The 16,248-nt window shown below is 40.0% G+C and overlaps 1 protein-coding gene across 2 annotated transcripts in view; it reads right to left on the bottom strand.

Moving 5' to 3' along the window:
• Positions 1-16,248, bottom strand: part of cntfr (ciliary neurotrophic factor receptor) — a 230,217-nt gene that overhangs the window by 122,172 nt on the left and 91,797 nt on the right. The window lies entirely within an intron of this gene.

The following is a 16,248-nucleotide window of genomic DNA, read 5'->3' as shown; positions in this document are numbered from 1 at the left end:
AATAACACTATTTGCTACCTTACTTTGACAAGTACAGTTTTTTTTTGTTTTTTTTTGTTTTTTTACCACAAGACCCTAGTTTTATTTCAAAATAAAGCCAAACTTGTAATGCATTAAATGTTCAATAAACAGGAGCCCATGAGCAAAAACTCTGACTACATAAAATAGTGTGGTGGTGACAGTGGCAGAACTTTAACTCAACTCTCAGTGAAGAATAAGTAAACAGGATTGCGAATCCGACCAGGCATTGGATACACCACCAACTTTTGCCACTTGACAGTTTTCAGCACTTGGTGATATGAAAGTTGCTGTTGACAGCAACTTTTGTGTGAATGTTATCTACCAAAACCCAGCCCAGGAAAACTTCAGTGACAGCTTGGAAGCAGAGGGAGGTGAAGTGTGTGCATGGACACATCACCCCACCATCATTTTGAAAATTAGATACAGCGGCAAAATCCATATAGTTAAGCCTGCTTTTAGCTCCCACCTCATATAGCCTACAACTTTGGGTTTGTTATTATTATTATTATTATTGTTAGTATGACTGAGATTACTGTCATAACAGTATTTGTGTATGTAGCAGGTGCGCCTTTTCCCTGGCTCAACACAAACCTCTCAAACACTCTCTGTTTGGGTGGGAAACTCCGAGCACTTTATCTGCAGATGACATTAGCCACTTTCTGGCGTCCAAATGAGATACCTCATCACAATGCCATGGCAGGCCACCTAGGCTATGACAGGACATTGCACTGCATAATGACCTGTTCGCCCTGGTGGATTATGCAATGCGGTGTCCCAAGGCAGCGCCTGGGTTGCATATCTGACAATGATGGAGCAAGCTGGGCTTCAGTGTCTTGCTTAAGGGCATGTGGTTATTGTACAGAGCCAGACTGTTGTCTATTAATAATGGAACAATCTCCCAAACCATTAGGCCATCACGCCATTTGCAAGAACTTGAGGCAAAAAAAAAAAAAAAAACACTCACTGAAATCTCAGCACCCACTTTTATGTTCAGAATCCCATCATGTGTTTGAAGTAGTAAACCACTTGTGCTGAATGAGTTAATGTTTTTATTTTTCCAGCAATGCAGCGCAGTCTACTGCTCGGGCCGACAAAAGAATCTAGTTTTTCTTAATATTTTAGAACATTTTATGGTACACACAACAAAACAAAAACGTGTTAAAAGTGAGTAAAGATGAAGCCTTTCTCATGTGACAGCTGTAACAGCCGACTTTTTGCCTAAACGAATAATTTGTGCCATGTCATACCCATTAGTTTAGTTGAGAAAGGCTCACACAGCGTGTTGTTCCTATGCTATCTTTCGATTAAGATGTGCACAAAAGTACAACCTACACAGACAACAGTTCAAAATGCCTCTGGTTTCCTGCTGGATCGACCTCCAAAGATTACAGATTCACAAACCAGCATCTTGCACGAGGTGATGCATCAAGGGAACTGCTCTGCAATGCAAATAGTCCTCATCCTCAAATGACTCAAAGGCTCCCCAATGGATTGTAGCCAATGGAGGAGCTCATACAGAAATTCATTGGAGAAAACAAAATGTGAATAAGTTGGTGTGGTTATTTATTTTTTTTTATATATATGTGCATATTTTCTCCCGCATGTGTGTGTGACACCGCCACTATTCTTTAAGCCACTGCGGACTTTCAATATCTCAGAGCTATAGTCAGTGTTTTGTCAGCATGATGGACAAGAAAGCTTTGGGAATTTGAATTTGAAAGGAGTGAAGAGAGGCTATTGTCCCTTGACAATACAGTATGAAGGTTTGGGAAGTGAATGGTTTTCTGTGTGTATCCTTTTCCTCCACAGGAAATCACATTTCAACAGAGAGAGATAGAAGTGTCCTTCCACAAAGTCATGGGCAATAAATACACATGCATGTACACACGCACACAAACGCGCGCACACACACACACACACTGTCTTGAAGATGCACACAAATATGCACAGACTTTTCCACTGCTTTGCTCTCTTTTGTTGCCTCTCCTCTTCAAGGACAAACGAAATGTTGTAATGTTTTCCTTTTTGTTTTGTCCACTTTTTTTTTCAAGTTCAGTCAATGTGGTTGCCTTTCTTTGCTATACAGGTATTGGCTTACAGCGCTGCCATATACCTAAACATGCTCATTTCAAAAATGATTGTTTTGTCATGTCACAGGTGACATGACAAGACAAACCTCTGTTACAAACCTCTGTTATTTCAGTATGAAAAATAAATAAATAAATAAATAAAATAAATTTTTTTCCAGACAGAGAACGATCACTAGGAATATTCAAAGCTAAAATCCACTCCAGGTAATATTACTACAACATTTATTTTATTTTAATCGACTGCTGCTCCTGTGAGGCTCCCAGACTACAGGAGGTTAGGGCAATGTCCTTCTAAAAATTACTTTTTCAATATGTCAGATGAGTTTCCTGAGGCTTTAATCTGTCAAAAACACAGTGATCTACTCCATTTTTAATTTTCCCAACAGAGTATGCTGAATCAGAGTGTCAACGGTTTTATTTTTGACTTACTTTCAGCAAATATTGTTTGGATTAAACCCAACATTTAAATTCTATACACTCCCCAGACCCTTAATAGGTAGATCCAGGATGTGGTATTACCCTTATTATTAAATCTTATGCACCAGTTACTCTCACTCCACTGTTGGTATTGGGTTCCATTGTTTTGTCTTCTTTTCTAGCTTCTGTCTTGGCTTTCACTGTTCTGTTTCCATTCCACTCTCTTTTGCTTCATTGCACTCAGAAAGTTTTTTTTTTTTTCCTCCTGTTTCGTCTTGCACTTGATTTTAGCAGAATGACTTTAGTCGAGAGGAATGACAATAAAGTTGAGCTGAATTAAATTAAACTGAAGTTCAATGTGATAAATGGCAATCTTTTCCCCTGCCACTCTTCTACTTTCTCCCCACAATGCATCACAGTGAGGGCTTTTTCTCTTCACAATAGATCAAATTAAATGTGTATATTTAGAAGTGTTGCACCACTGAAGGGTCCGAGACCCCTTTTAAGCCTCTGGTGATTCACTTCAAATGTCTTGGAACAAAGTTTTATTGCAAAGCAACATTAGCCAAAACTCTGCTCATACTGGCTGGAATTACATTAGGTTCCTGGCAACATTAACTTATTGAACAGTCTATCAGGAGGAACTGGGGGAACTATTGGGGGCTCAGTGATTTTAATGGCACAAGAAAACACAACTTGAGATTTAATGGGTCGGAATCAACAAAATGGCTTTGGAAAACACAAAATCCATCTTGCAAATGGTCACTCAAATCAATAGAGGGGACATTCTGTTCATCTACAAATGAAAAGCCTTTTTTAATGACTAAAATAAATTGATTTGTTAAGTTGATTTCTTTCTTTTAAGTGCAGGTGGCTCTTTTGTTTCCAATGCTGCCTCCGCCAGAGCCTCTGCTCTCAAACACCAGGAGTGTAGGTTTTTGATTCCATCTAAAAAAGAAACACCAGCCATTCTGAAAACCATTTTCAGCACATCTATTTTACTGTCTTTGTCACACAGGGGATGGACGTGAAACAGCCAGATGCATAAAGAACACAGCAAGAGAAAGAACAAAGCTTTATTTCTGTAAGGTGTTCTCAAAAATATGGATTCATCTCATAAACAGGACTTACACATTTAAAACTGAGCTGTATTTGAATCTATGTTTGACTGCACTGTGAAAGCGAAAGAGCAACTGACCTAACACAAAAAAAAAAAAAAAAAACACGCAATGATGTATCACTATATGTATTCAGGACGCCTTTAGCACAGTGTGGTGAGAAAAAGTGCTGAGGTTTCTATTTGTGTGGTGCAGTGATTGGAAACGCACTGAAACGCTTAAGAGCCAATCACAGAATGTTAGAACTACCGCTCCCTTCAAAGAAAGGTTAATAACTTGAAACTTATAATTCCTAATCCCCCCAAATATTTACCTCTGCTTTACTTCTATGTGCATTTCCCTTCTGCAACGATTATGCTCAAACACAGATGCAAACAAGCAGACGCCCACTCACTGGTTTTAGCTGCACAATGGGGTAGTGGAAAGTTAATCAGTTCATTACAGCAACCACATGTAAAAAGTCACTGAACCGTGCACACTCATGTATGCACACACATGCCAGAGCGTGCACTCATTCATACATACACACATACACACACACACACACACACACACACACACGCCCCGAATCTCACATCCCACACATTAACACTGGCACACACAGTAGAAATAGAAATACCTGAATGTAAGGAGTCGCCCACATGCGCACACATACACACACACACACACACACACACACACACACTCACACATTCAATGTGTTAGGTCACTGAAGCGGTGGTAGAAAAATTCCTGACAGGATTATGTGGAGTTAGCCTCAACAGCTATTCATAATAGGTACACGCACACACTCACACACACACACACACGCCTGATGAATTACAGTAGGACATTTCCATTCTTAAAGTAACATTTGTCACAATTAGCAAACAACAGAAGCACTCTTGTGTGTTTAAGGAGCTGAATACTGTATGTGTGATTTTTTTTTTTTTTTTTTTTGTAGGTGTGTGTTTGTTCATGCCTCAGAATAAAACTCTCACTAACATAATTTGTTGCTATAGCTCTGAAACACTAAATGCCGCCTGACCCTAAAGCCATTGCAGCACTCTGTTCACCATTTATTTGTCATTAAACATTGGCTGGCAGTGACCTGCTGTAAGCCTCATTAGAATACACTTCCATGAATGACTCACATTAGGCAATGCACACACACACACACACACACACACGCACGCACTAACACTCATATTATTTAGTTCTTTTAATGAATTGCCCAAGCCAAAATAAGAGTGTGTCCACTGATTGATGCAGTTTCACCTGTGTGTGTCCTCCTTTCAGCCTCCACTTTCAACGTAAGAGTGTGTTTTAAAGAGAGAAGCAAAGGCAGAGAGAGAGACCAAAAGAAACAACAGAAAAGAAGAAACTGTGCAACTTTGAGTTACAGTCGTTGAATGTCAAACGTCAAGGACGTTTTTTTTTTTTTTGGTCTGCTGGATGTTGTTAAAGACAGTTATTCTAAGAGAGGTGGAGTGGTAGTAGGACTGAGAGATGTCGGAGACAGAGACAGGAATGTGGAGAGATAAAACAAGGCCGAAGGAAGACAGTAAAGAGAACTCATTGCTGAACTGTGTTCATGTGCATATCTCGCATATTATGTTCCTTTTCAATTTTGGAAGGCCATATCAAAGGAATTCAGATGAAATGAGAGTAGGAGGATTTGTGGGGGATCTAGATTCTTCTTTCTCCAGGCCTTTGATGGGTTGATGAGTAATACAATGGTTTGAATTCTGCAACACCGGGAGGTCAGAGGTTAGGGTCAGTTTTACAAAACTGTGGTCGTCGTTGTCTTTCCCAAAGAAACTCAGTTTCAATGTCTTATTATACTAAAACAAAAACTCAATCAGTCGCTCAAAGGGAGAATTTATTCACAAAACTTTTGTACAAATTTGGTCGATACAGGCCCTGCCTTTTCTAAAACAGTTCTGTGACTCAGAAAAGATATTGCTTTCTCAAGGATGGTCATTATTCTCCCACTGTGGATAAGACAAGATTTATACAGTGTTCAATCAAATAATATCTCTGAAGTTGAGGGAGATGATCCGTATGTGACTTTGGAATAGTTCTGCTGATAGATCTGTACCAAACTGAGGCCAATTGACTTAACTTAAACCCATAAAAGAGAGCAAGCAAAAACCTGCTAATGTGACCTTAAAGCCTCTTTTGGCAAGTTGTCAGTATTAACAATTCTTACTCCTTTTCTTGTTTTAGTTCGTTCAGATTCATTTTCACCATTAAAATCCTGACTGCATTCATCTACCAGCTGCAATGCGTTCAATGTGAAAGAAAGAATCATTTAAAGTGACAGTGTCCCCAGTAAACAAACTCTTTAATGATCCTTGCAATCTTCAATACTGAAGCTGTATCATCTGTAAACACAGCAGGATCAGGGAGAAGAAAACACAGTAACAAGATGGACAAATTTCAATGGTATCACCTAGTGTAATACTTGAGGAGTTACAGATCAAACTGTGTTGTCTTCATTCAGCCTCCAAGCTTATCTAAAGGTTTTGTGAGTGACTTGGAACTGAAATGTGAATGTGAATGTACAGTGTTTTTAACTGCTTCAGACTTTTGGGAAGGAGCCATCAGAGAAAGGGAGAGAGAGCGCCTTGATCAAAGCTTTACTGGGAATCCCTTCTAAAAGATTAATGAGTTAAAGGAGCTGGACAAGACACACACACACACACACACACACACACACACACACACACACACACACACACACACACAGACATCATGCAAACACATGGCTCAGACACTGAGATTCCGAGATTCCATATCTTAACATAAAGGACTGCGATTGGTTGGAAATGGTCCATTACCAGACCGATTTTATCAGACAGTCGGGAACCCTGTGTCTATCCAGGACCAATTACAGACCATTCACTACTACACAATAATGGATTCTACGAATATTTGTTTTCTCATATATCACATTTAGTCTTTTGTCTCACTCAAATTCATGGCTTATGACACACATTTCGGAGGGAAAAACAGGCTGACTGACGATGGATGATTGTGTTTCCATGTGGTCAGTGGGGGCATCCTCATTAGGGTTGTTTCCGGTTGCCAGTTCCGTTTTGGATCCATTTTCAGGTTGATAAAATATCCATATTCATTTACTGTGGCTCCAAATTAACATTGAGTTTTTCCATGAGTACTGTAACATGATGATGATGAAGATAATAACCACTTTACAATCACAAGTGGGCTGTGAATTTATACTATTCAAAAAGACGAACAGAGTCTTCTCTTGTAAAACAATCTCACAGGCTACACATTACTTTAATGTGCCAGATACATTTTTTTAATGCCATTACTTACAGTTGCTAAAAGCTGAGCCCAAACTAACTTGATAAGACTTGAAGATTTGAATTAATTCAGATTTGATGGGCAGTATGATGTCGGATTCACATTCAAATAAATTCTGTCAAACCACAGCCCCAACCATAACCCTTACCTGCTTTTATTTTCACATTTGCATATAAATACACACTTGTGTATGCATGTGTACAAGTCTACATACATGTTTGATTTCTGGCCTTGGGCATTGTGGAAGGGGAGGAGAATATACTTCCGTATGGACTTTGTCGTTGAGTGTGCAGCAGCTGGGAGGCTCAAGTTCCCTGGCGGAAAACAGTGGATTGCTCCTTCCAGTTTAGGAGTTATTTACTGCCCTGAGTGACAAGTTCAAGTATCTCGGGCTCTCGTTCACAGGTGAGGGTAAAATGGAGCGTGAGATTGATGGGTGGTTTGGTGCAGCATCAGCAGTAATGCAGGCATCGTACCACATTGTTGTGGTGAAGAGGGAGCTGAGCCGGAAGGCAAAGGTTTCGCTTTACCGGTCAATCTATGTTTCAACCCTCATCTATGGTCGTGAGCGTTGGGTAGTGACCTTAAGGATGAGAAATTGAACACAAGTGGCTGGGATGAGTTTCCTCTGTAACGTGGCTGAGCTCACACCTTCGAGACAGGGTAAGCAGCGCAGACATTTGGTCATTGCTCTTTCATTTTGAAAAGAGCCAGTTAAGGTGGTTCGTGCATCTGATCAGGATTCCTCCTAGGTACTTCACATTGGAGGGCTTCCAAACACATAACTAGTAAGAGACCCAGATGTAGACACAGAACACACTGAAGAGATTATATATCTCATCTGGCCTGGGAACACCTTGGGATACCCCAGGAGGAGCTGGAAAATGCTGCTGGGGAATGGGTTGTCTGGACTAACTTGCTTAACCTACTGCCACTGAGCCAGTCTCAGATAATTGCATTACAGTGCATTATGTAAGTGAGTGAGTGTTTGACAAGAGTTCATGTAAGTGTACGACACACAACAGGAACTTGGACTCAGTACAAAACATAAATAGCTTTGTTTATGTTATGTATGTCTATGTTTATGTGCATGATGAACAGCATAACATTTCATACAACTAACTCTTTCACGTCTTAATGGAGGCCATGGTGCCAGCTCACTTGCCAAGGTATGTGGACACAAACTCATCAACTATGATGTTAGAACCAGCTTCTCTTTTCTTTACCTGTCAGGATTTGGCCTTGTTTCAACTAAAAAGGTTTTTAATATTCTGTCTCTACTCTTTATAAAGCTCCCAGCCTCTCCCCTTCTGTAGCCTTTATTGCAACATCCTCTCCCTCTCCTCTCCATCAAACATGCCACTGATAGTGTATTGCATTAGCACTCAAATATATATGAATTTTTATCCTGTCTTTCCCTTTTCAAAATACCTCAGAGGACTCTTCTTTTAAACATTCACTACCATAATCTAGCCAGCCAATCAAGAGGTAACAACGTAACCTCCGTATCAGTGTCAATCAACCGCTCTATCTGCTGCTGTATCTTTTCAGTCTCTCTGCAAACAGACAGACACTCAGTTGGCCAGTTCGTCTGCCTGCCTGCTTCTCCTACAGTCGGGATGTAATACTGTTACGTTGAGCAAGAAATTGTCAGCCAAATCATGGTCTAATTTTTTTAAGCCATCAAGCCATCCATCCATCTAATCAACTGGTCAGTAAGGGTGTTAATTACTGTATGCTATAAGCTATGCACACACTTGGGTGCCTAATTATGCAGTACATTAAATTAGGTCTAGTGATAGCATGGTTCAAAGTATAAACAGCATGTGCCATTCAAGAGATTTCTCATTTTCTTTACTGTAGAGTTCAGGATATCTGCACTGCTTCACGTTTACTTATGAACACAATTTTTTGTAAATGTGATTTTTTTGCTTTCACTTTAAAAGTGTTATTATTTTGTGGGCTTCTTCAGATTTTTTTCTGTTTTGGCTTCTTCCATTTGGCAACATTATAGACATGTTTTCTTTATTTTCTGCATTCCAAAGCCATGGCTAAATGGGATTAGTATTACCTTACTTTGCCTCCCTGCCAGTCATCCAGTCAGTCAGACTGTAATCCATCTGCCAATCCAGCCAGTCAATCAATTGGTCGAGCTTCATCTTGAATTTAATACAAAGACTGTGCCAAACAGGAAGCACTGATTACATTGAGTGCTACTCAGGATAATGAGCACAAACAAGGTTCCCCGCCGGCACGTGCATGGCTTGCACATATAGGCAAACAGACACACTTCACACAGACATCGATTTATGTGCTTATTTGCTTATTTACAGCAGCTGTCTGTTTCCTCCAATGACACACCACAGTTTGGTTGAATCCCATGAATAATGGATCACATTTAGTTGTCTAGATTTGTCTTTTGTGCCTCTAAGAGCACACAGACAGAGAAATGACAAACAGCAGCTAATATTTCAAGTCCTTTCATCATGAGAGCTTTTAGTTTGGCCGACATGGTCTGAATTATGTCTATGAAGTTAATAGTCCAGCCTCTGTCATTGTGTTGACACTAAAACCCACTGATTTAGCCTTACTTCTGTTGACATTTTGTATTCTATACCCATGGACAGCATTGCGAATATAGCTATAATATTTTTTGTGCTATTTCTTCTATTTTGTTCATGAATATCCCTTGGATGTCAAACCTACATGAGACTAGACCAAAAAGGTCATCACTTTGCACTTCTTGCATTTACAATTAGAATACTTAAAGGCGGTATTTGTAAGTTTTGCTACAACTCCACAGCCATTGTTAGCATTAACAGCTGTTTACTTCGCGGAATGTTATGAGTTTAGCATCAAACTTCATTCCTTTACTAGCCGCGTGCTGCTCCAGTGGAAAGCAACCAGCTAGTCCAGGCCCATATCAGCCCGTCTCATCACTGCTCCATAGCGTCCAATCTGTTCTGAAGACGAGGACGTATTATTTGTGCTAGTATTACAAAGACAGCAAAGACAGCAATCTTGTCAAGCCGCAATCACTGTCACTCTCTCCCAGCAAGAAAGCATGTTCAGCAGCAGAGACAGCTCACAAATAGCCCCTTTAAAAACTCAGTTCATGGAAAAGCTTCATAATTACAGTCAATAGAGCACCCACAATTACAGCAGTTGCCCTAGTGATATCCAACGTTTCTATTTAGACTATAAGCAACAGTTAATAAGATATACTCACATAACTGTCATGTATAGACTAGGTTTAATGAGTGAAAAGACAAATGACCTTTTTCCATCTGACATCTTGCTTATGGAGTCCTAGCTATTAATGCTAATTACATCTGCCCATGAGCATGTTCACATGCACATGAATTAGATTAGACTTGGCTGTCATGCACAATAGCGGGGTTGAAAATCGCAAGGATTAATTTAATTTGAAAATTTAACATGATCCATTCACAAGGGTTCTGGATAAATATGGCTGTAGAGTAGCAAGGCGCACACCCAGGCATGTTGGAAAGTCATGGCAGCACGTGTCAAATCCTCAAGAAATAAATACAGCTTTGACAGCTGTAATGCCATGGAATTAGTGCAAGAGTTAACCGCTTACTCTCCTGCTGTCTCTCAGTCTTTCTGTTTCCTGATCTCTGCCGCTCTTCCGCTCCCTCTCCTCTGTCCACAGTAATTAGATGGAATCAATGTGAGGTAGAGAGATGCTCAGCAGAGGCCAGAAAGGAAACACACAAAGAACATTTAGTGACGGCGGTGTAGCGTCAGCAGCAAATGATGTCATGGCCGATAAATCTGCTGTTGACCATTTGGGTGATGGATTGAGGGACGGAAGAGGAGGAGGTGGAGATAGAAATGGAGTGAAAGGAGGAAAAAAGATCCCGGAGAAAATGGGGCAACAAGTGTGGGTGATGTGGACGGGTGAAGTGGAGGAAGAGGGTGAGGTATTGAGTGAGTGATGGAGGGGAAATAGATAGGGCATAAAGGCATAGAGGCAGGGAGAGAGAGGGAATGATTATGAGTGGAAATGTTCGTCTCTCAATCAGGATATGGGCTCCAATAAATAACATGCTCTCTCAGTCAAAAGCATGATGTCACCACATTCACACACTTCCTCTCTCTCTCTCTCACACACACACACACACGCGCACATGCACACACGAGGCAGAGATGGTGGTGGGGGAGCAGATGTAACTACATTTATAAAAAAACAAAAACAAAATACAAAATTCACTCAAACTCTGAGTAAACAACAACAGCAGTTGCTCCGTACTATCCTCATGCTGTATTTAATTTTCTTCATTTATTTTGCTCCCTTCTCCACTTTCTATTGATTGTTCTTGTACTTTGCTCATTGATATTCCTGTTGTGCTTGTTCTCAGTATTTACTGTGTAAGGCACCCGGTTAATGGCATTGTATTGCTTTGACTAGGAACTTTCTGGTGTATCTCAGGATTGAAAATACGACAGAACAGAAGCCAAAGAGAAAGAAGGCTGAAGAAGGAATCAGTGAATATAAAGAGACAAAAAAAAAAAAGATGAAGACAAACAGCGAGAGAAAATAAGGTTCATTTTGGCCATGTAAGTAATCAATCTTCAGGCTCTCCATGCATGAGCGGATTCAGTTTGTATGTAATGTGACTGATGGTATCACTGCTGAAATAGAATAATCTATAAGAAGCAGAGACATCCACAGCAGCCATGAGGAATGTGTGTTGTTTCATTGGAAAATTCTGGTTTTAACTATGCCTGCGTCTTCTCAGTCTTCTTTTTCAGTTTGATAGTCAATTCTTCAGTTAACCAAACATGGACTTTACCACTCACCTCCTGGCTGTGAGTGCAAAGGTGTTTGAGGGGTCTTCACAAGTCCAAAATGTTGGACCTGATTCGAATTAGATGTGGAAAACCTGCCTGAAATCAATGTGCAAAGAGCCCGGATCTGACAGGCGAGAGTCAGAACGGGTCCAAACTGAGGCTGAACACTGTTGGTGACATGATGACACATGTAAAGAATCAATGTAAAGTCATGATGGATGGATGGATGGATGGATTAATTTTAAGAAACCGGTATGTGTTTAATCTGCCATCAGTGATAGAATCTTAAAAACTTGTTGTTTTTTTGTTTGTTTTTTTAACTAATCTATTAACTACTACAATTATTCTCTAGCTACTGCTAGTAAGTTAATAGATCAATACTACAACTACAAATATATATACATATACATATACATATACCTATGGGCATAAATGATATATTTGAGACTGAAACAATACCTAAACATTACTTTATTTTTACTACAGAGTCATAGCCACAGCTCAGGACGTAGAGCTGGTCGTCCTCTAATTAGAAGGTCTGTGGTTCGATCCCTGGCTCCCCCAGGTGCTGAAGCGTCCTTCTGATACTGAACCCTATGTTGCACCTGATGGATGACCCATCAGTGTATCTGCGTGATGTATGAATGTGTGAGTGAATGGGTGAATGTGGCTAGTATTGTAAAGCACTTTGAGTGGTCAGTAAGACTAGTGAAGCGCTACATAAGTTGAAGTCCGTTTACCATTTGCAGAGCTAACAAAATGTTGAAAAAGAGAAAACCACTATCGCTGAGTAGGTTTGATCTTCTTGACAATACGACGTCAAGGTTATTATCATGATTACTTCAAGCCTGACAACTGGCAAATACTGACGTAACTCATCTCATCACCATGAAACTGGAGTGGCTGCAGGCTTGCAACAAGAAGCATTGTTTTGCTAGTAGTGCAGTCTGTTGTCTATCTAATCCTAGTGAATAAAATGAGGTAATTAATCCTTGAAAGACTTTTTTTTTCCTTTCTCCTCCCAGACCACAGCAGGTTCAGAGGTCAGGGTCGGCAGAGCAGCACGGCATGTCTGGAACTAGTCGTCTTTCGGCATCTTGCTTTAAGGACGGCAGGGATATGGTTGTTAACATTGATGCTAAGAGCTGTAAATATTCAAGGAAATTCATGTTGACAGTTGCTCTCTGGTTTGAAAAGCCACTTAACTTTAATCCAAAGCCGAAGCCCTGCTTTATGTTTTCACATGGATAATGTTTGGGATTATGTTTGTATATGTGAATAAGTAATATACCATAAAAACAGTCTGAATAACTAACTGTTATCAGCATTGTCCCTCTCTGACTCCACGTCTCCCAGGTTCTCACTCTCATCTCTTCATCCGTCATCTGCTCTGTGTTCTCTAATGTTGTTTCCTGTGTCTGTCTTGTGTCTTTTCCACCTACCTCATATCTTTCCCGCCCCCCTCTTACCATCTCGTCGTCTGTTTTTCACTGGCAATCAAAAATCAAATTCATGTTCAAGGAACACTCACTCCCTTTCTCTCTGCGGGTTTATAGCTTTCAGTTATTTTCTTTGTCTCTTTTTTTTTTTTGTTGTTTCAAGTGGGGTTTCATTAAGAGACTGTTGTTTCCTTTGCTAGAGTTTCAAACTGTTTTTTTTTTTTCTTTTTTTGAGTCAACATCAGTTACATTACAAGAGCTGAATGGAAATGTCACACTCAATGAACTTTTCCCAGTATCAGAAAGAAAGTTTTTACGACGGGGGGGGGGGGGGGGGGGGGGGGGGGCAATCATGCAGTGTTAGTGGAAATATACTGTAAATGACATACAGTGATGTTTGCCTCTTTTCAGGCATTAATGTGATTTTAATAACTAATCCTAATCCATTCATGAAGTAGATATTTTTTTCTATTTTATTTGTTCAAGTATAAGAAATTATAGATAAAGATATTTTAGTTTCCTGAAATTTCTGTTTACCAGCGGCACAGAAATATTTCAGGATACTCTTTAGTCTCATTGAAACCCTTTCACGCTGATTATTTCTGAATTCATAATCAAATTTGTTTTTTTAAAGAAATATTTAAATAAATATTTGACACAAAGGGATAATAACAGCTTTCCTGATATTAATCAGATCTTCATCACACGGTATTTCACATTCCAGCTAATGCTATATTTCACACATCACTTTCTTTCTCGCCATGTTTGCTCATTTTGCTCCATCCTCTATCATTCCTTCTCTGTCTCTCTGTCTCTCTGTCACGTCTTTGTGTCTTTCTCTCCCCTGTCTGTCTCTCTTTTACTTCCCGTCTCTCTATCATCCAGACAAAATTGATTTCTATGTGTTTGGTGCGTGTATCTATTTGTTTGTGAATATTTTCTACCAGTGTTTCCCATTGTTCAGCAATGCACTGCTGCCACTAATTATGAAGTCTCAAATGGATTTCCTATAAGCTCTCACACACACACACACAGGTACACAGAAGACAGTGTGTGTGCATGTGCATTTTGTTCAAACTGAGTCAGACCTAACAAGAGAGTTCCTCCCCATTCTATTCCTTTGTACTGAATATGTATGTGTGTGTGCACATGCATTAGTCTGTGTGCGTGTGTGTGAGAGTGTGTGTGTGTGTGTGTTTGTGTGTGTGTTACACACTCTATGCCAAGTGGGGCATACCCCTGGGATTGCTGTCAATCAAACAGGCTTGCAATTTGTCTGAGAAACAAGGCACTTTCCAAGACAGACAGATGTGTATATGTGTGTCTCAGTGTGAGTATAAGGGTGTGTATATTAATGTGTGTGTGTGTGTGTGTGTGCGAGTGCATATGATACTGGGGCAAAGGTATATCTGGCAATACTATTACTGTTATGTGGTGATGCCTTTGTGCTATGATGGCTTTACATATATAGGTATTTGTGTGTTATACAGTATTTGTAAGTGCGTATAGGTGTGTGCATTCATGCATGTGTGTGTGTGTGTGTGTGTGTAGCACAAAAAACAAAGGCAAGTGATAGACAGTGACAGCTACACTACAGTGCTCACTCACTCACTCTCTCTCTCTCTCTCTCTCACACACACACACAAGCAATTCTTCCCAAAGACAAAACTGACAGCTCTCTTTCTTCTATTCATGTTATTCATTCCTCGCTCTACCCGTATCTGTTATTCCCTGATGTCCTGCCTTTTCACCTTTTTCTCCCTTCACTTTTTTCTGCTTTTCTGAAAAGCACAAAAAATAAAAATAGATCAAGATCGATCATCGGAATACAGTCACACTTTATTTAAATATATACAATGATCTTTAAAAGTTCAACTTGATTTCCATTACTTAAAAGAAATGAGTCATATTAAAATAAAATAAAGCAGGGTTTTCAGCTTTCATCACTGTGAGGGGTACAGCTCTCATTTTCTCCGTGCTTTAACCTGAACTCTTCCCCATCAAACATCAATTGTTATTCCTCCTGAGTTTCATTTTCAATCTGTCTGTCTGTTTCCATTTCCCTCCCATCGTTTCTCTATTTTCTCAATTTTTTCCAGTCTTCATCTATTCTCCATTTTTTGTTTTTCTTTCCATCTCCCTCTTTCACTTACCTTCTTTGATTCTTTCACCTAATCCCCAAAGACAACATTCCTATTTCCTAAGCCATTTCTGCTCAGTTCATGTGTGTCTGTGTGTGTGTGTGTGTGTGTGTCTATGACCCTCGTGACATAGTGATGTGCGTCACTGGGGACTTTCTGACTTCCTTAGACTCTTTCTTTGGGTGAGCTGACTTAAACAGACCCGACCTCATTGGCTAATAAGCCATAGCCACTCTCCACTAAAAGTCAAGTGACAAATTGACTCCCCTGTTAAGCACACACACACACACACACACACACACCATTTACACACATGGTCTAATTCATGGTCATGCATCCTATGTGAATTCTCAGAGGAGCAGTCACTGCATTATGAAGCTCTTTTCAGCTTCTCTTCTCTCCCTCTAAACCTCAGCACACAAATCATTTGAAACATGCTCATGATCATCAGTTGACCTGACTGGCTTCTTTGTTAAATGCTTATTTGTTATGGACGTAGCCTTGGCAATGTGGCGCTACATGCAGTGAGGGATGACAAGCAGACTGGGTCAGATATTGTTTTCCTGCCTTTGAGTGACTTCTACCTGAGCTTTCTCACAGATACTGTTACACTGCGCAAAATATCCCAGAATCCAGAGATGTAGTTGCTATATATTTCAAACTATGGCCCATATTATGATTAAAATCTGGACTGGACACACTCCAATCATGGCATTGTAAGAAGTCATACCAAAAAAAAAAAAATCTTCAGATATGATCCAGATTCTTGCAAAAACCTAACAAGGATATCTCCAGATTCTCTGCGTTTTGGCACAGTGTTAGCTTTTCACTGCTTCATCTTTGACCTCACAGGGAATAAACAGCTACCTTAGCTCAAACCAGCCAATCACACGCA

The sequence above is a fragment of the Trachinotus anak genome, unplaced genomic scaffold (assembly GCF_046630095.1).
Source record: "Trachinotus anak isolate AG129_WGS33_773 ecotype Australia unplaced genomic scaffold, CSIRO_AGI_Tana_v1 ptg000028l, whole genome shotgun sequence".
In the NCBI taxonomy this organism is placed as follows: Eukaryota; Metazoa; Chordata; class Actinopteri; order Carangiformes; family Carangidae; genus Trachinotus; species Trachinotus anak.
The sequence above is the reverse complement of the archived record's forward strand: the minus strand, read 5'-3'. Positions and strand labels throughout refer to the sequence as shown.